Consider the following 21,741-nt stretch of genomic DNA (forward strand, 5'->3'; position numbering starts at 1 on the left):
AAGTGCTGTTAGCAAGCTGCACCTATGAAGGACCGGTTCGTATCATCGTCACCGGTGTTGGCCGTGAGCGGGAATCGAACGCGGATTGCCGGGTTCGTACCGGAGCACGCTAACTGCTATACAACCGCTCCCCACAGCACAGACACACAGACACACACACACACAGACAGACACACATACACACAACACAGACAGACACACACACACAGACAGACATACAAACACACACACACAGACAGACACACAGACACACACACAGACACACAGAGACACACACAGACACACACACGCACACGTGGGCTGTGTTGCTGGGGGTCGATAAACAGAACGCGAGATTGGTGGGCGGGCATCAGGGTTAAGTGCGTGCCGTTACACCGGCACGACACCCACACACACACAGCCACACACACAGACACACAAAGATAAAGACACACAGACACACACACACATACACGTACACACACACAGACACGTACACACAGACACGTACACAGACACACAGACACGTGCACACACATGCACACACACAGACACAGAGACACGTACACACACACATGCACACACACACACAGACACGTACACACACGCACACACAGACACGTGCACACACTTACACAGAGACACGTACACACACACATGCACACACGTACACAGACACACAGACACGTACACACACACATGCACACACACACAGCCACGTACACAGACACACAGACACATACATACTCGTACACACACTTACACAGAGACACGTACACACACACATGCACACACGCGCTCGGTATGTGGCAGTTAAATAAATGACGACGTGAAACAAAGAAGTGACCACCACCACCCACCCCGCCCCATTCCTCACTCGCAACGCCACCATCATCGCCTCTTCCTGCTCCTCCTCCTCTCGCTTTCACTGTACCGTTGTATGTGTGTGTGTGTTCACGTGTGTGTGTTCACGTGTGTGTGTTCACGTGTGTGTGTGTTCACGTGTGTGTGTGTTCACGTGTGTGTGTGTTCACATGTGTGTTCACGTGTGTATGTTCACGTGTCTGTGTGTTCACGCGTGTGTGTGTTCACGTGTGTGTTCACGTGTGTGTGTGTTCACGTGTGTGTGTTCACGTGTGTGTGTGTGTTCACATGTGTGTTCACGTGTGTGTGTTCACGTGTCTGTGTGTTCACGTGTGTGTTCACGCGTGTGTGTGTGCACGTGTGTGTGTTCACGTGTGTGTGTGTTCACGTGTGTGTGTGTGTTCGTGTGCCGTGCCGGCCTTCATAGGTGCTCGTGAGCAGTGCTTGGCCCAACAGTCTGTGGAGGCTATACGGGGATCTGTGCATGTCTGTATCTATCCGTGTGTGCGTGGTCGTGCATGCATGTGCGTGTGCGCGTGCGTGTATGTGCGCGTGTGTGTGCATGTGTGCGTGCGTGTGTGTGCATGTGTGGGTGTGTGTGCGTGTGCGCGTGTGTGTGCATGTGTGGGTGTGTGTGCGTGTGCGCGTGTGTGTGCATGTGCGCGTGCATGTGCATGTGCGCGCATGTGCGTGTGTGCGTGTATGTGCATTGCGCGTGCGTGTGCGCGTGTGTGCGTGCATGTGTGCGCGCGTGTGCGTGCATGTGTGCGTGCGTGCGTGTGTGCGTGCATGTGTGCGTGCATGTGCATGTGTGCGTGCGTGTGCGCGTGTGTGCGTGCGTGTGCGCGTGTGTGCGTGCGTGTGCGCGTGTGTGTGCATGTGTGCGTGCGTGTGCGCATGCGTGTGTGCGTGCATGTGTGCGTGTGTGCGCGTGTGTGCGTGCATGTGTGCGTGCGTGTGCATGTGTGCGTGCGTGTGCGCGTGTGTGTTCTTCCTCCGGTGCCTTTGAAGTTTACTATCACTCCGCAGTAAAAGTTCCGGGGCCCTGCACGCCTCTGTGTCTGACCGCAGGGGGGCGGTATTCATTCGCGTCGCCGAACCACCCGGAGCCGGAACTACTTCCCGTGCTTCGTTGCACCCATCCTCTCCTTGTTGTTACAAATCGGTGGCGGGGGGGCAAGGGGGGGGGGTCAAAGGTTGTACTGTAGCCTCGGCTATTGCAAGTTCAAAGACATCACAATTCGTTGAAAGTGTCCTTCCGCGGAAAGTTAGGAACTATATTTTTGTTACTTTTTTTCCTAGTCGATTTGACTCGAGGTTGCTCGTGAAAGATTGTGTTGATAGAGCTTGGGGTGTTGGTGTGAAACTGGGAAAAAAATCATTCTCTATTGTCAAGGAACAAACTGTCGGAGGAAGAGCAGCATGCATCAATTTTACTGCGTCCTCCCTCCCTCTCTCTTCTGTCTTCGTCTAGACAACTTAATGACAGCAGCAGCAGCACCAGCACCACCACCACCCACCCCTTCTCCATCGTAGTAAACAACTTGAACATGCACTTAAGTGATTTTTTTTTTACAATTTGCTTTTGGTGTCCCACCTCCCCCTCTCCCACCTTTTGTTTGTGTTGAAAGAGAGAACAAAATTTAGCAGAATGTGTTAACAAAAATATATATTTTTTTAAAACCCTCTCGAAATTTGCTGGTTTATTATTCGACAGTGATGTAATAAGTGTCATTTACAATGGGATTATTTAACCGGTTCAGGACTGCCACCTCCGCCGCCCGTAACGACCCACGTCCATGAGCGAGATACCGCTTGGGGAGGCTTTCATCCAGCAGTGGATAAAAAAATTATAAAATTATTATTGTGATCATGAATTATTGAACACACGCTCATCAACGTAAAGATATATATCGGGCTAAAATATTACTTTCTTCACGTAAAACTCTGATACAGATCACACACACACACTGACAAAGACAAAGATATCCTGTATAGTCTCAACAGATTGTCGGGCTAGTGCTGTTAGCGAGCACCTATGAAAGCCGGCACGGCACACGAGGGCGTAAGGGAAAAACACCACGCCCGGCCGCCTTTGTCTCACCAGTCGCGATGCTTATTAGACACCACACCAGGTACTCATTTGAGGCTGAGTCGACTTAGCGGAGGCCCACCATAGACACACACAAGACACACACAACACACCACAGACACACCATATGCACACACACCAATCACACACACACAACACACCACAGACACACAACACACCACACACACACACAACACACCACAGACAACACCACACACAACACACTACAGACACACAACACACCACACACCACAGACGCACAACACACCACACACCACAGACACACCACAGATACACCACAGACACAGCACAGCACACCACAGACACACAACAGACACACAACAGACACACCACACACAAACAACACATAAACAACGCACCACAGACACACACACTGCCATTCGCCACGAAGTAGCGGTGAAAGTCACGACCGTGCTTGTGCCAGGCTAGGTGCACTGTGGCCCACAGGACAGGTTCCGCAGGATGGGAAAGATGCGTTGGTGGTCGCCCCCTTGAAGAAAGGGGTCCGTGCTGATTGTAACAACGACGGGGCATCTCCCTCCTCAGTGTGAGGCCGGGGGAGGTCCTGGCAGGGGTTATTCAACACACTGACACACACACGCACAAAAACAAAGATCCCCCGTATAGCCTTAACAGACTGTAGGGGCAAGTGCTGTTAGCGAGCACCTATGAAGGCCGGAACGGTACACGAGGGGGTGGGTGGCCAGCACCACGCCCGACCGCCTTTGTCTCCCCAGTGGCGATGTTTACTCACCGCACCAGGTACTCATTTCAGGCTGAGTAGACCTAGGGGAGGCCCAGGAACCGGTTCAGACACTCGTCACTGGTGTTGGCCGTGAGCGGGAATCGAACCCGTGTGGGCCAGGTTCATAGCGCAGCGTAGCGATAACCGCTACACCACCGCTCCCCACACCGACACACACAGACACACCGACACACACACACTTCCGATTTGACAAAGACGCCCAGGAACTTGGCCTAATCCCCTAATTTTCCGTGTGCTATCCACCCAACACCACCACCCCCACCACCCCCGCCCCACCCCCCGTTTGCCAGTCGTCTCGTTGTGTCGTTTCGAGACACAGCTTTTTATGGCGTTTGTCTAGACAGTTCAAGTTGGCCTGCCATTAGAGAACGCTACACGCAGTCCGTAGCTCGCCGCGGCTTTCTTTCTGCCAGCGCCCCGAGATACGCGTGCGGCGGGCACGGCACCACCGATCGAGACACGAACCACGATCCATACCGGCACGGGAGGGAGGGAGGGGGATGGTGGGGAGGCCCTCTCATATTTGTTCGAGCAATTACGGCCGCATGACGTTTAATGTGTGTGGTGGTGTCCCGTCCACGTGTGTGTGTGTCTCTCTCCTGGCTATGGCTATGCGTGCGGTGTGCTGTGTGGTGTACTCGTGCTGTGTGTGTAGTCACGGCACGATGCGCTTCGCATTGATTTGCTGTAATCGCTTGGCTGTCCTTGGCTTGTCTGGCTTTGTTTTGGTAGATTCGTGCTTTTATCTTTGATTTCGCTTGTGTATACTGTATAGATATTGTTTGTGGGTACTGTAGAGATATCGTTTGTGTGGATATCCGTTGTATTTTGTACTGCACCACTGGATAATTAAAGCAGCGAGAATGTTTGTGTTCTATGTTTATCTGTGCGTCTGTCTGTGTGTGGGGGGGGGGGTAGTTAGTACGCTTCGCTACGAACCCGGCCACCCGAGTTCGATTCCTGATCACGGTCACCAACACCGGTGACGATTATCTGAACCGGTCCTCGGCCTCCCCTAGGTCGACTCAGCCTCAAATGCGTACCTGGTGCGGTGCGTAAACATCGCCACTGGGGAGACAAAGTCGGCCAGGCGTGGTGCTGGCCACCCACCCCCTAGTGTGCCTTGCCGGCCTTCATAGGTTGCTGTTCGTTAACAGCACTTGCCCTAACAGTCGGTGGAGGCTATACGGGGGATCTTTGTCTTTGTCTGTGTGTGTGTGAGAGAGAGAGAGAGAAATGGGGATGTTTCATTTTGGCGTGCGTTCAAAACTTCAGTTTCCTGTACCGTGGCAAGACGTTCATTTCCAGCGCATTGATGATGTAAGTGTGGCATAATCCATTTGATCGCATTTTATACAATACAACTTCGCACATTGACATAGCATGCACATATATTCGATCTATATACTGTACATACAAATTCACTCAGGCCCGAGGAACAGTCTTACCGGGTGGAACTCATTCACGTTTGCATTGCGAATCACACCACGCTAACGTAACCGCGGGCACGGCTTTAATGCGCGTCCGTCAATCACACTGCCGGGGCCTTAGACAGGGAGACATATATAGGCGACGTTTCGGACAATGGCCCTTCTTCAGGGCACACCGCACGTGGCGCTGCGTGCCGTGAAGAAGGGACGTTGCCCGAAACGTCGCCTCGTTTATAGTCTTAATTGAAAGGCCACGAGCCTGACGGAGCTTTGATCTTTGTTAAGGGTGAATGCCCACCACTAAACCAACGCAGCAGCAGCATCACCACCGCCAAAATAACTCATCATCATCATCATCGTCAGCTAAACTTTAATATATAACCAATACGGATATGTGCGGTGTGAATTTTAATCCGATGCAAGTGCCAGCATCCAGCGTACCACACACACACACACGTGTAACCACGCGCACACACCACACACACACCCCACACACGTGTCACCACACACACGTGTCACCCCACACACACACGTGTCACCCCACGCACACACGTGTCATCAAACACACGTGTCACCATACACACGCACGTGCAACCCCACACACACACGTGTCATCACACACACACGTGTCACCCCATACACACACGTGTCACCACACACACACACGTGTCATCACACACACACGTGTCACCCCATACACACACACACACGTGTCACCCCACACACACACGTGTCACCACACACACACACGTGTCACCACACGCACACACGTGTCATCACACACACGTGTCACCATACACACACACATGTCACCACACACACACACGTGTCACCCCACGCACACACGTGTCATCACACACACGTGTCACCACACACACACACGTGCAACCCCACACACACACGTGTCATCACACACACACGTGTCACCCCATACACACACACACGTGTCACCCCACACACACACGTGCCACCACACACACACACACACACGTGTCACCACACACACACACGTGTCACCACACACACACACACGTGTCACCCCACACACACACGTGTCACCACACACACACACGTGTCACCACACACACACACGTGTCACCACACACACACACGTGTCATCACACACACACGTGTCACCCCATACACACACACGCGTCACCCCACACACACACGTGTCACCACACACACACACGTGTCACCACACACACACACACGTGCCACCACACACACACACGTGTCACCGCACACACACACGTGTCACCCCACACACACACGTGTCACCCCACACACACACGTGTCACCACACACACACACACGTGTCATCACACACACACGTGTCACCCCATACACACACACACGTGTCACCCCACACACACACGTGTCACCACACACACACGTGTCACCACACACACACACACGTGCCACCACACACACACACGTGTCACCACACACACACACACGTGTCACCCCACACACACACGTGTCAACACACACACACACACGTGTCACCACACACACACACGTGTCACCCCACACACACACGTGTCACCACACACACACACACGTGTCACCCCACACACACACGTGTCACCCCACACACACACACGTGTCACCCCACACACACACACACACGTGTCACCACACACACACACACGTGTCACCCCACACACACACACGTGTCACCCCACACACACACGTGTCACCACACACACACACGTGTCACCACACACACGTGTCACCACACACACGTGTCACCACACACACACACGTGTCACCACACACACACACACGTGTCACCACACACACGTGTCACCACACACACACACACGTGTCACCACACACACACACACGTGTCACCACACACACACACACGTGTCACCACACACACACACGTGTCACCACACACACACACGTGTCACTGAGAACTGTCGCATCATTTTGCTTCGTGCTGCGCGTCGTCCCGCTAGTCCGCGACGCGAGATCGTCGTCTCTCCCGCGCTCGTGTGAGTTGCGAAGTCGGTGGGTTTTATTCAGCGATGCAAATTGCATCTTTCCTTTGCATTTGACGCGACGCGCTGCTGCTGCATGCGACGTTGTAGCCCTCCTTTGAATGCTTCTTCGTGAGCTCTTGAATACGGAGAGTACGGGTGTGTGTAGGTGTATGTGTGTGTGTAGGTGGATGTGTGTGTGTGTAGGTGGATGTGTGTGTGTGTGTAGGTGGATGTGTGTGTGTGTAGGTGGATGTGTGTGTGTAGGTGTATGTGTGTGTGTGTAGGTGGATGTGTGTGTGTGTAGGTGTATGTGTGTGTGTAGGTGGATGTGTGTGTGTGGGATGAGTGTGTGTGTAGATGGATGAGTGTGTGTGTGTAGGTGGATGAGTGTGTGTAGATGGATGTGTGTGTGTAGATGGATGAGTGTGTGTATGTAGATGGATGTGTGTGTAGGTGGATGTGTATGTGTAGGTGGATGAGTGTAGGTGGATGTGTGTGTGTGTAGATGGATGAGTGAGTGTGTGTGTAGGTGGATGAGTGTGTGTGTGTAGATGTATGAGTGAGTGTGTGTAGATGGATGAGTGTGTGTGTGTAGGTGGATGAGTGTGTGTGTAGGTGGATGAGTGTGTGTAGGTGGATGTGTGTGTGTGTAGGTGTATGTGTGTGTGTAGATGGATGAGTGTGTGTGTAGATGAATGTGTGTGTAGACAGTAGATGGATGAGTGAGTGTGTGTAGATATGTGCGTATCGGTCGACTCCCCTAGGTCGACTCAGCCTCAAATGAGTACCAAGTGCGGTGTTGTAAACATCGTCACTAGGGAGACAAAGGCGGCCCAGGCGTGATGCTGGCCACCCACCCCTTTGCGTGCTGTGCCGGCCTTCATAGATGCTCGTTACCAGCACTTGCCCTAACAGTCTGCCAAGGCCGTACCGGTGACCTTTGTTTTTAAACGCTTTCATTGAACTCACTCTGTCTGTTGTTGTTGTCGTTGTTGTTGTCGTTGTTGTATCCTCAAATCTTGTAACTCAATTTTAACCCACTTCCCAATGTGGTATCGACTGATACTATATTCGATCATAATATTTTAAACATTATTTTTCATATGTTATGTTCCGGCTTGGGTCTAATTGTCCACGCTCAACTGACGTTGGCTGTAATTGGCCACGGTCCCTTACGTTATGGCAAGCTTCAGGGCCACTTTCTGGAGTCGTGGAGTTCTTCCATTGCTAATAAATTTAACTTTGCATGCATGTAATACGTTTTAAACACTGTGTAGTGCGTGTATTTTTTTTAATTGCGTGTCAGAAGATTACATGTACATAATACACTGCATACATGGAGACAAAATCCCCCGAATTGCCTTTGAAAGGCTGTTGGGGCAAGTGTTGTTCGCGAATTGTAGGGCGAGTTTGTGGTGACCTGCAGCGTGATGAGTGAGTCGGTGAGCGAGTTGGTGGGTGGGTGAGTTTGTTGTGATCTGCAATGTGGTGAGTTGGTGAGTGGGTGAGTTTGTGGTGACCTGCAGCATGATGAGTGAGTCGGTGAGCGAGTTGGTGGATGGGTGAGTGCGTTGTGGTGACCTGCAGCGTGGTCAGTGAGTGGGTGAGCGAGTTGGTGGGTGAGTGCGTTGTTGTGATCTGCAATGTGGTGAGTGAGTGGGTGAGCGAGTTGGTGGATGGGTGAGTGCGTTGTGGTGACCTGCAGCGTGGTCAGTGAGTGGGTGAGCGAGTTGGAGGGTGAGTGTGTTGTGGTGACCTGCAGCGTGGTGCGTGAGTGGGTGAGCGAGTTGGTGGGTGAGTGCGTTGTTGTGATCTGCAATGTGGTGAGTGAGTGGGTGAGCGAGTTGGTGGATGGGTGAGCTATTGTGACCTGCAGTGTGGTGAGTGGTGTTGCACACAGCGTGAACGATACAACACCGTCTGTCTGGAGTCCTCAACGTGGTACATGTGTGTGTGTGTACTCGTGTGTGTGTACTCCGTCTCTGTGTGTACTCGTGTGTGTGTGTGTGTGTACTCGTGTAGGGAGCAGTAACGATGATCTGAACCGGTCCTAAGCCGAGATCGACTCAGTCTCAATTGAGTACCTGGTGCAATGTGTAAACATCACCACTGGGGAGACAAAGGCCGTGCCGGCCTTAATGGGCGCTACTCGCGAACAGCACTTGCCGCAGCGGTCTCTTAAGGCTATACGAGGGAATCTTTGTCTTTGTGCTCGTGTACGCTTACGTACCTCATTTGTACACACGGCATCATCGTCGTCGTCATCATTGTCGTCATCACCGTCGTCATCACCGTCGTCATAATCAGCACGCGGCCATTACTCGACGCCTCGCGCGTTATTTCAGGAAGTCGTCGACCGTGTTGCCGCAGACTTGGCAATGCGACCATCGTAGTAGGCCACAGCCCCATCATTGCTTCCGTGAGATGCAGTTGATGAGACGTTTGGCGATTTCTCCCACTTGCTGTTGGTGTAAGGTGGGGGCGGGCGGGCGGGGGGGGATTGGTTTTTACTTAAAGCTTTCGTGACTGCAGGAATTCATATTATTTGGGTCTTTCGGTAAAGTCACGTAGATAGTTCTAGATTTGAAGCTTTCGTGACTGCAAGGATTCATTCTCTTAGGTGTTTTCGGTAAAGCTACGTAGGTAAAAAATAAAATTAATAAATGTAAAATTAAAAATCACGACGTTTCGGAGGCAACACAAGCTTCCGTCTTCAGGTGGAACCGTCACAGCACGATTGTTGTATCAGGTGGAACCTGTGACGGTTCCACCTGAAGACGGAAGCTTGTGTTGCCTCCGAAACGTCGTGATTTTTTATTTTACTTACTCACGTAGATAGGTTCAAATTATTAAATTTAAAAACTACGATGTTTCGATCACAACACAAGCGGTCGTCATCGAAACGTCCTAGTTTTTTTTATTTGAACCTATCTAAGTGACTTTACCGGAAGACCAAAAGCATATGGATTGATTGTGGATGAGCGCTGACGAGTTTGGGTTAGAGGGTTATGGATAGCGCCGAGGTTAAAAGTTGGAGTTTAAATAAAAATAACTATTCAAGGTTATATGTCAGGGGGTTATAATTAGAGTTAAGATTTAGGGCTTAGTGGCTTAGGATTCCTCTTTCAGATTAGGGTTTCGGAATTTGAGTTTAGGGTTTAGGTACATGATTGTGGTTTAGGGTTATGGCTGTGGGTTCAGATTTAGAATTAAGGGGTTAGGGATTGGAGTGTGTGTGTTAGGAATTAGGGGTAGATTATAGGGTCAATGTTGATGGGTTATGGTTTTTTGAGTTAAGAGTTACGGGGAAGAGCTCATGGTTTAAGGGATATGGCCAGCGATTAGTGTTAGGAGTTCCGATTTAGATTTAAGAGTTTGGGGATTGTTTTGAAAGTATGTTGAATTGCTTTCACGCCGTATGAAGCCAACCGTGCTAATTGGAGGTGCAGTGTTGAGTCCATGGTCGTGTTGAGTCTATAGGTAGTTGTTAGTCTATGGGCTATATGTATGTTGAACTTATTTCGCGTTGTATAAAGCCAACCGTGCTAAATGGAGGTGCGCGGAGGGACAACGTAGTTTTTTTGTAGGCTTGGGGTTAAGAGATATGGGGTAGGACTTAGGGCCTACGGTTTAAGGATTAGGAGTCACGGCGAGGAGTTAGTAGAGTTACGAGTTAGGCTTGAGAGTCAGGGGTTAGGGTCTATGTTTAAATGGTTAGGGTTATGGCCAGGACTTCGTAAGGATAGTATAAGTACATTTAGAAATGCACAACTCTTATAACCTAGGCTATCACGAGTTTGCAATATTTGCACGTTGTAAGCTCTGTTTAACAGGCCTGTCTTGCATTGTCTACTGCACTAGTTGAATGTCTGTGAAGAGTCTGGGACATGGTGCGGTGGCATTGAGTTCCAAGCTGATGGACAGCTGAGTAGGTGATTGGATGGGTAAGTAGGTGAGTGAGTGGGTGAGTAGGTGAGTGAGTGGATGGGTGAGTTCCAGGCTAATGGACCACTGAGTAGGTGAGTGGGTGAGTGAGTAGGTGATTTCCAGGCCAATAAAGCGCTAAGAAAGGTGAGTGGGTGGGTGAGTAGACGAGTGAGTGGGTAGGTAAGTTCCAGGCTGATGGACCGCTGAGTAGGTGAGTGAGTGGGTGAGTAGGTGAGCGAGTGGGTGGGTGAATTCCAAGTTAATGAACCACTGAGTGGGTGGGTGAGTAGGTGAGTGAGCGGGTGGGTGAGTAGGCGAATGAGTGGGTGGGTGAGTAGGTGAGTGAGCGGGTGGGTGACTTCCAAGTTAATGAACCACTGAGTGGGTGGGTGATTAGGTGAGTGAGCGGGTGGGTGAGTAGGCGAGTGGGTGGGTGAGTAGGTGAGTGAGCGGGTGGGTGAGTTCCAAGTTAATGAACCACTGAGTGGGTGGGTGAGTAGGTGAGTGAGCGGGTGGGTGAGTAGGCGAGTGAGTGGGTGGGTGAGTAGGTGAGTGAGTGGGTGGGTGAGTTCCAAGTTAAAGAACCACTGAGTGGGTGGGTGGGTGAGTAGGTGAGTGAGCGGGTGGGTGAGTAGGCGAGTGAGTGGGTGGGTGAGTAGGTCAGTGAGTGGGTGGGTGATTAGGTGAGTGAGCGGGTGGGTGAGTAGGCGAGTGAGTGGGTGGGTGAGTAGGTGAGTGAGCGGGTGGGTGAGTTGGCGAGTGAGTGGGTGGGTGAGTAGGTGAGTGAGCGGGTGGGTGAATTCCAAGTTAATGAACCACTGAGTGGGTTGGTGAGTAGGTGAGTGAGCGGGTGGGTGAGTAGGCGAGTGAGTGGGTGGGTGAGTAGGTGAGTGAGCGAGTGGGTGAGTAGGCGAGTGAGTGGGTGAGTAGGCGAGTGAGTGGGAAGGTGAGCTCCAGGCCGACCGACCGCTGACCGCTGTACGAGTGCATGGAACCATCAGCGTCGCCATGAGCGGAGATCGGAGTTAGGGTTAAGGGGTTATGGCCTGCGGTTATGAGGATCTAGGGCCCCATGGTTCAAGGGTTAGAGGCTGGGAACGGTTGGAAGTTAGAGGACCACCTTTCTCATCCAGGGAACAGGAATCTCACCGACTCTGGCAAATCGCCTGATGAAGCGAGCTGTTGCAATCACCAGCGAAACGTCACAGGACCGTACTCCAATTGTAAATGGTGTGGGTTTTTACTCTCCAACACACAACCGGTTAGGGTTGAAGTAGTCACTAATTGTGCACGCTTTGTTCAAACCTTTCCTCATTGGCTGTGTCGGGTGGTGGTGGTGGTGGGGTGAACGACACATTCATATTTACACGATCTAACCCACCACCCACCCCCAAAACAGACTTTGTTGTAGTTTGTTGTATGCTGTTGTTTGTTGTTGTATGTTGTTGTTGTTGTTTGTTATTTGTTGTTGGATGTTTGTTGTTTTCTGGTGTTGTTTGTTTTGCCGTTGGTCGTTGTTGTTTGTTATTGTGGGTTGTTTTTGTTTGTTGGTTATTGCTGTTGGTTGTTTGTTGATTTGTTTGTTGTTGGTTATTGTGTTTGTTGTTGGAATGTTGTTGATTGTTGTTTGTTGTTCATGTTTGTTGTTTTTCTTGTTGTTGTTTGTCGTCGTCACCGCCAAACGGCCCTCGCGGCTCGCCCAGCGAGGCAGCAGACCGAACCCGGGGGATTCTTTGGTACCGTTTAATGAGCCATCGAACCGGGACGATTTCACGAGCGAAACGTAACACTCGCGTCTCGTGCAGCAACAAACACGAAGAGAAGTCTTTACAAACAACCGCCCACGAACAGATTCGAGCGATGGAACAACCCCCCCCTCTCCACCCCACGTATTGGACGCTCCAGACATCCGCACTTAATTGTGTGGACAAATACGCGCTCGGGTTTTTAAAAGCAATGATTCGCGAAGCGACAAGCAGCGATTTTTCAGCAGAGAAAAAAAAACGGTCGCTGCCCGGAACCGGTCAATTCGTTTATATATATTGTAAAAGGTGTAAATAATTAATAGTAATAACGAAACGTAAACAACTAATTGACAGTCCTTTGTGGCTATGGGAGGTTGGCACGAGCCATATACTTCACCGCTCTGGTTAACGCTAGCGAGGTTGGGCGACTGGTTTTCTTTAAAGATAATCATCACTCGCCATCGATGTCAGTAGAATGGAACTTCTAAGCAGGCCCGGGTTCATCGTTACTGTAGCGGAGTGCAGCAGTGCGCTAACCCCTGCGCCGCCACTCCTCCACAGCAGCAGCAGCAGCAATAGAAGTAAGAATAAGAATCGTCACTAACGACAAGGATATCGTTTTTTTTTTACAAACAATTAAAAATAGCGAATAATAGATCATTAAAACTCGGACTATATTTATCGGAGTTACTCATGCACTTTTGCCGACTCGCATATATGTACATTTAGAACACAACTGCAGTCTGTGATTGCAATGGTGAAAAATGCACGTGTTGTGTGTTGCCTTGTGAGTGTATTCTGCATCTTGCAGACAGTCGTTCGTGCGTATATCCACTCCTTTAAACCACAGACAAGACGTGGAGACGCGCAGACGTACAGAAAGAGACACAGAAGTTTAAATAAAAGAGACAAAGGTCCCATGTATAGCCTTGACAGCCTGTCGGGACAAGTGCTGTCTATGAAGGCCGTCATCAGTTGCGATGTTTACTGCACACCGCACGCAGATACTCATTTGAGGCTGAGTCAACCGTGGGGAGAGCCCCAGGACCGGTTCATATCATCGTCACTCGCGGCGGCTACCAACGTAGCGCAGTGCGCTAACCACTTGCGCCACCGCTCCCCACACAAAAAACAAATACAAAGATCTCCCGTATAGCCTTAACAGACTGTAGGGGCAAGTGCTGTGAGCGAGGACCTCACACACGCGCGCGCACATGTATGGCGTTTGTACACGGCACCGAGAACAAACACACAGACAGACACACAGCCATACGCATGAACACACAGACACACGTGGAAACACACAGACACTCAAAGACAAAGATCCCCCGTATAGCCTTTGACAGGTTTTTGAGGCAAGTGCTGTAAGCGAGCAGCTATGAAGGCCGGGAGAGGTCACACGAGGGGGTGGGTGGCCAGCTCCAAGCCAGGCCGCCTTTGTCTCCCTAGTGGCGATGTTTACACACCGCACCAGGTACTGTACTTAATTTGAGGCTGAGTCGACCTAGGTCGACACAGACACCCACACATACAAACACCGACATAGACACATACACATGAAAAAAAGGAAAAGACAAAGATCCCCCCGTATAGCCTTAACAAAATGTTGGGGCAAGTGCTGTTTGTGAACACATACACATATACACAGACTCACACGCACACAGACCCACGTACATAGACTGACACATAAAACACAAAGACCACCGCATCTAACCTTTAAAAGGCTGTTGGGGCAAGTGCTGTTGATAGCGACACACAAAGACAAATATCCGTCATAGAACCATGCCAGACTGCTGGGGCAAGTGGCGATGTTTACACAGTGCACCAGGTATTCATTTGCACAGACACACACCGACATACATACACACACACACACAAACAACAGACTCACACACAAACACGCAAATTTACATCAACCAGTTCCAAGATGGTTCTGAAAGATAGCGACCTATGCTTTTAATGTAAGCGTTTCCATGGACACAACATCACAGCCGCTGTCTCATTAGAATCCAAAGCACACACACACACACGTTCACACGTAGATGTGTGCGCGTGTGTGTCATCGTACGCCACAATTATCCGTCAGTGAACGCGCATTTGTACATAGGCTACAATATACAGCATCTTGTGTACAAAACGTGTGCATAAGAAAGACGCGCGTGTGTGTGTGTGTTTATATGAAGTGTGTGTGTATATATATCAGGGATGCAGACCCATTTACTTAAAGACGAGATTAGTACTTTCACATATTGTACCATTGACCGGCAACCTCACGTAAGACAAAGATCCCCCGTAAAGCCTTTCATAGAACACTGGGGCAAGTGCTGTTTGCGAGCACATCTGAAGGCCGGCACGGCGAAGCACACGAGGGGATGGTGTGGTCGATACGCAGAGCCACGCCCGGCCGCCTTTGTCTCCCCAAGTGGCGATGTTTACGCACCGCACCGGGTACTCATTTGAGGCCGAGTCGACCTAGGGGAGGCCCGGGACCGGTTCAGATAATCGTTACTGGTGTTGGTCACATCTGTCACTGAAAGTGATTTAAAAAATTGGAAATCTGTGAATTTAGCACAGCGCTAAACATCAGAGACGCAGTTAGATAATGTGGCCCTCTAGCACCGCATTAGTGCGGACAAGGGTGGTGGTGGTGGTGGTGCATCTGCAGTGACTGATGAAGCGGCGTTCTCTGCGGCGTTTCGAAGTTGTCTTCTTCCTGTGGCCGTGGGTCCGTCTCGATTCAAGTCGAAGATTCCTTACCCCCTGGTGTGTGTGTGTATATATATACACGGTATATAATGCCGTGTGTGTGTGTTTGAACGATTCACAATGTCAATGGTTTGCGATACACAGACTCACGCAACGTCAACTATTGATTGTCCACATTCTCGCGGTGCTGAGCCAGAGGTTGGCAATTCCACATTACCACGGCGGGAGCAAAGTTAATTCGCGGAACAACCGCCGTTTGTAAAGTATATACAGTACTTAAAATTAAACTCGTTACGCGCTGCGGTGGAGTGTCATTGGCAATTCATTGAATAAATACATCTCTTCCTCCGTTACCTTACCTCGACGTACAAACATAGAATTTAGTCCACCAACCTTAACGGCCTCCGCACAAACCATGGCTGCAGTAGACGCCAATGATACACGATGCAACAATTGGAACATTTCAAACAAAAACAACCCTCCAGTAGTAGTAGTGCGCGCGAACGTGTGTGTCATCCAGAACAGAGGCCGTAACAAACGTCTAACAAATGCGAAGTCCGACGTCACAGCGATGAACCTAACTCAGCTGCAGAGGTCGCAAACGGGTTTTGATTCCTTACCCGTACCCGGCCGCACCAGGGTCGCAAATGGGTACCCGTACCCTACCCGTACCCTTACCCTACCCGAAATGAGTGACAAACGGTTACTCACCAGTGACTCACGGCCTACCCGTGCCCGTACCCGGCCGCACCAGGGTTGCAAACGGGTACCCGTACCTGGCAGGGTACGGGTAGCCGGGTATCGGGTAGGGTACGGGTATCGGGTACCCGGTTGCGACCTCTGCTCAGCTGGCTCACGCTGTATGTCTGGGCTTGAGCACCTCAATACGTGATCGCAGTTGTGGCTCTGCGTTATACATCGTGCGGTAGAGCGGCCTTCCAGCCCTTTTGATGAACCGGGCAGTATTTTCTTGGTTCTTTCGGTAAAGTCATCACGTCGAATGGAAATAATAAAATAATAAAAATAAAACATAATAAAATAATTCTCACGACGTTTCGGCCACAACGCAAGCAGCCGTCCTCAGGTGAAGAACAGGTCTGTCGAAAAGACAGAGTCTGTCTTCTTGACCATCAGATGAGTCTGTCTTCTCGACAGACCTGTTCTTCACCTGAGGACGGATGCTTGCGTTGTGGCCGAAACGTCGTGAGAATTATTTAATTATGTTTAAATTTGTATTATTTTATTTATTCCATTCTACGTGACTTTACCGAAAGAACCAAGAAGATCAATCCCTGCAGTCACGAAAGCTTTAAATCGATATTCGGGCAGCATTTGTTTAAAACACGCATGCTTCTCGATAGAGGTTTCCACCTTCCTGGACTCATCAGGATTGTTCGAGAGAAAAAACCCCCGCTCTGCATCTGTCACCGAATGTTATTTGGTAAGGGCACTTACTCGCTCTCTGTACGTCTTGGTAGCGACTGAGCTGCTGCTGCTGCTGCTGAGAGGAAAAAAATGTGTCTGAATTACGATGACACCGTTCGTGACTTTGCCACAGCATCATGAAACGAGGGATTTGGGTGTTTTTTGTTTGTTGAACTTCTTTCGCACCGTACGTAGCCGGACCGTGCTCGTCGGCAGTGTCGTGTTGAGTCTGTGGGATAGTGTTGAGTCTATGGGCAGTGTTAGTCTATGGGCAGTGTTAGTCTATGGGCAGTGTTGAGTCTATGGGCAGTGTTGAGTCTATGGGTAGTGTTGAGTCTATGGGCAGTGTTAGTCTATGGGTAGTGTTGAGTCTATGGGCAGTGTTGAGTCTATGGGTAGTGTTAGTCTATGGGTAGTAAGTGTGTAGAACTTCTTTCGCACCGTACGTAGCCAACCGTGCTTGTCGGGGGGGGGGGGGGTGTTTGCAGAAATGAACGCAGCGGGCGATTTATTTTTGATGATTTTACCTTAGAGTCCATTAAATGTGTTCATTTTATATTTGCGAATGAATACGGAAAAATGTTTGATGCCTTGAATAAGCATTTTTTTTTGCAAGATGTATAACACGTAACTTGGGCCCCTCCAATTACCTACTAGACCGAGGCCTCTCATCACCTCAAATCCGGCCGTGATAATTCACCAACCGCGATCGATCCACGCACCGCTGGACGTCAGAACGCGAGTTTGGGTCAAACAGCTCCATCTCCTTCTGCCGGAACGTAACCACACGGGCGTTATCCCAGCCACCCCCCAATCACTGGTCTAACAACCTGGTCCAAAAACCTCGCGGGGCTGTATCGGATGAGCCGACGGCCACCAAAATCGGCTCGAAGCTCGGTCACAGATTTCAAAGAGTTGCATAAAAAAAGTGACGGTGTGTGTAAGAAGGTCATTAGGTCGATGGACTAAAACATATTTTTTTGTTGTATCCACGTTGAGATACTTATTCGTCGTTCATGTATATATATACAGTCCATATAATGGGTAAACATTATATATTGTGTGGATAAATATAGATACATAGATCCCCCCCGTTTAGCGTTTTAACAGACTTCTGTGGGCAAGTGCTGTTAGCGAGCACCTATTAAAGGCCGGAACGACAGACACCCACACACACAGGCAACATACATTTGGTATGGCCATCCTCCAGCCTGCCCCGACCCCGCCTTTGTATACCCCCCCCCCCACAGTCCTGATGCTTCGTTCAAAACACCGCACCACGTACTCGTTTAAGGCTGAGTCGACCTAGGCGTTTCGTGCCGTTGCTTCTACGACTTCTACTACTGTTCGCGCACGTGCAGTAGATTGCACACGAGAGGTCAATCTTAGTAAACACACAAATAAAATCATCTTCACCGTCTCCCCCCATTGATATTCTCTCTCTCTCGCTTTCCCCGCCCACCATCTCTCGCTCTCTAGCTCCTGTGAAATGCCTTTAGCGTTTAGAATGACTGTGATACTAAGCCTAGAGGTGGGGTTTGGGGTTAAGTTAACTCGTTGCGCGCGTGGATCGGAGCCGTAATCTGTAAAGTCGTTTTTTGTGTTTATTGGTATCTTATTTATCTGCTCAAACTCACTCGCCTGTAAGTGCTCGACACGTTTAGCAGAGGTAATACACACACACACATTGTATAATACACAGACACACACGTACACACGCGCGCGTGCACAGTATAGCAAAAGCGGAAAATTGCAATGTATCAGCATTGTTTGCATTTCAAGATGTCATCGAGATTACTTATATATGTACATTTTTTAGCAGTGCTAAATGATTTTAATCACACCCCCCCACTCCCCCATCCCCCCCCCCACCTCTATTTGTCTCGTCCCCATCGGAAATTCAACACATTGTCACGATTCGATTAAAGAATCGATTACGATTATTATTACGACTACTACTACTATGTGTACCATTGCGGTGAATGCGGCGGTATTTCACGTAAACAATTTCGTAACGAGGACAACCAAAAATGCCAATCGAAAAGAACAATAATCGATAGCGAGTCGATTAATCGATTCAACTCTTAAAAAGGCTCATCACGCTCTATTCATAATGTCGGTTGCATTTTATGCGACGTGATTATGTACAAGAATTCAACTTAGACGCAAACGAATAGCGCGATGCTTGGGCCTTATTCAATCCCCTCCGATAAACACTTCGACGATAACCATTAGTTGTTGTTGTTGTTGTTGTTTACCCGATGCTTAATGTCGTCTTGGTTATTGTCATGGAATCCATGCGGCCGGCCATCCCAATGTGGCGGAACGCTCTTGAAACCAAATCGTCTCGAGGCTTACCTTAGATCAACAAAGGCCATTGCAATTATAATGCTAATTATTGTTACCGAATGCGTGTAATTCACGCGACCTATATGCATCTTGAACCGAGCTAATTTACGAAACGCGCTCGAGATGATGATGATGATGTATGCGGCACTCCACAATGTGTCTGCTTAGAGCAGTGGCTCTTCTTCTTAGCGTGGCGGTGCATCACGACACCCGTGGCGTGTGCGAGATGCCCTTTCTGGGGGTGCGAGGCACACGGCCCGGAGTTTATTCTGTAGAAGGTAAATAATCGAAAACGCACACTAATGCAGCACGGGTACGTGAGTACACATTAGTTTCATCAAACCCTCGGCAAGTATTAACATTATACCTTTGTGTGACGATTGAGAAACACAGCGTAAGGTGAAGAACCACTGACTTACAATATATATAGAGACTGCATGTATGATACGTACGTTATGGTACGTAATTACATTTGTTTTTGTGATTGATCTCGCCACGTTTCTTCGTCGTCGAAAGCCTCTGCCGTTCGAACTCACACAACACACACGGGGCATTTCGTTCGGCTACGTCGGGTGGTGCGAGGTTTGATGACAACAATAGCTAGTACGCACACACACACGTGGCAATGGTTAGCACGCACGCACACACACGAACAAAAAATATAATATTTCGAGTCGTCATAGTATTGGCGGCGAAAAATCGATACGCGCTAAGATTACACGTCAGTTATGCGCTGTGTACATGCATACATCGTAATGCATGTACACATAATCGTATGTGTATACCGTATATAACACTATGTGTATGAGAACACAAGTGCAATACGCGTGGTGTGCACTCCCGATAAAAAAAATGCAGTATATAATTACTGTGTTTACATATACAGTACACACACAATCTGTACACACACACATCGTGTATACCGGGACACATGTTGCAGCAATCACCGCGCCCGTTGCGTTTAAAATACAGATTCACATCGCACACGCGTGTACCGCATAAACATTCAGTACATGCTTTGTGAATGTATACAACAGTAGTGCGCATAATACTACAAGGCCTGGATTGTCTGGTCTGTGTCAGAACTACTGCAGCAGCAGCCGATGTTATTGTTCCAAGTGCTGCCTACACTTTGTACGATGTAATCTATAATCGCTGCTAATAAGAGGTTTTTTTGGGGGGGGTTAGATCGCGTAAATACTTAAATGTGTGTCGTTAAAAACCCGCCACCACCCGACACAGCCAACTAGTAAGGGTTGTCACGTAAACAGAACGTGCCAATTCGTCACTGGTGTGTTGGAGAGCCAAGCCACATTTACAAACGCGGTATTGTATCGTTCGCACATCCAGCAGACGATACAATACCAATTAGAGGCGCGTTCCAAATAAAAAAAACAACGCTCGTTACGCGTGGCGGTTCAAAATGTTTTTGCTTTGGCCACGGACATAATCACGGTGGGTCAAAACACTCAAAATAAATTATGAATCGTCGTGAAATTATTCCACCGACATGTGTTCACTTCAACGGCACACACACACATATATATATCTCCAAAGCTTCATTTCATCGGGGTCGGCGAAACACGTACCACCTACCCCAGTCAACCAGCGACCCGGTACATACGCATGAAGTCCTGTGTGTGTGTGTCTGTATTTCTATTGATACTCGCATACACGTGAACATAATGTACACATACGCACGCACACGAATTAACGTACACCCCATAAACACCTTCTGATGCACACATTAGGAAAGCACACATGAACACACACGTAGGCACAGAGGCAGACAACAATTATATAAATATGCACACAAACAATACTCAGACACACAGGAACATATGGATACACACACAACACTAATAAGCACACACAAAGCTCCCCCGTATGGGGCAAGTGCTGTTAACACCTATGAAGGCCGGGGCAGTACACGAGTTGGTGGGTTGCCAGCACCACGCCCGACCGCCTTTATCTCCCGAGTGGCGATGTTTACACACCGCACCGGGTGCTCATTTGAGGCCGAGTCGACCTAGGAGAGGCCCACGACCGGTTCAGATAATCGTCACTGGTGTTGGCCCTGAGCGAGAATCGAACCCGGGTCGCCGGGTTCATAGCGCAGTGTGCTAACCGCTGCGCCACCGCTCCCCAGCAAACACACACGCTAATATAAACACATACACAGACATAAAGACATACACACAAATACACAGCCACACACAAAGATGCAGACAGAGGGATGCATACACACAAACACACATATACACAGACAGACACGCTGAAACACACGAACCATCAAGCTCAAAGGTCTGTGACCACTCCACATTACCATGACGGGGACCAATCAATCCATGAGTTAAACCACCCTTGCCCAAGTACACACACACACAGCAAGGACACAGATCCCCCATACAGCATACACAGGCTGTTGGAGCAAGTGCTACCCTTG

The sequence above is a fragment of the Lampetra planeri genome, chromosome 31 (genome assembly GCF_965212315.1).
Source record: "Lampetra planeri chromosome 31, kcLamPlan1.2.h2, whole genome shotgun sequence".
NCBI lineage: Eukaryota > Metazoa > Chordata > Hyperoartia > Petromyzontiformes > Petromyzontidae > Lampetra > Lampetra planeri.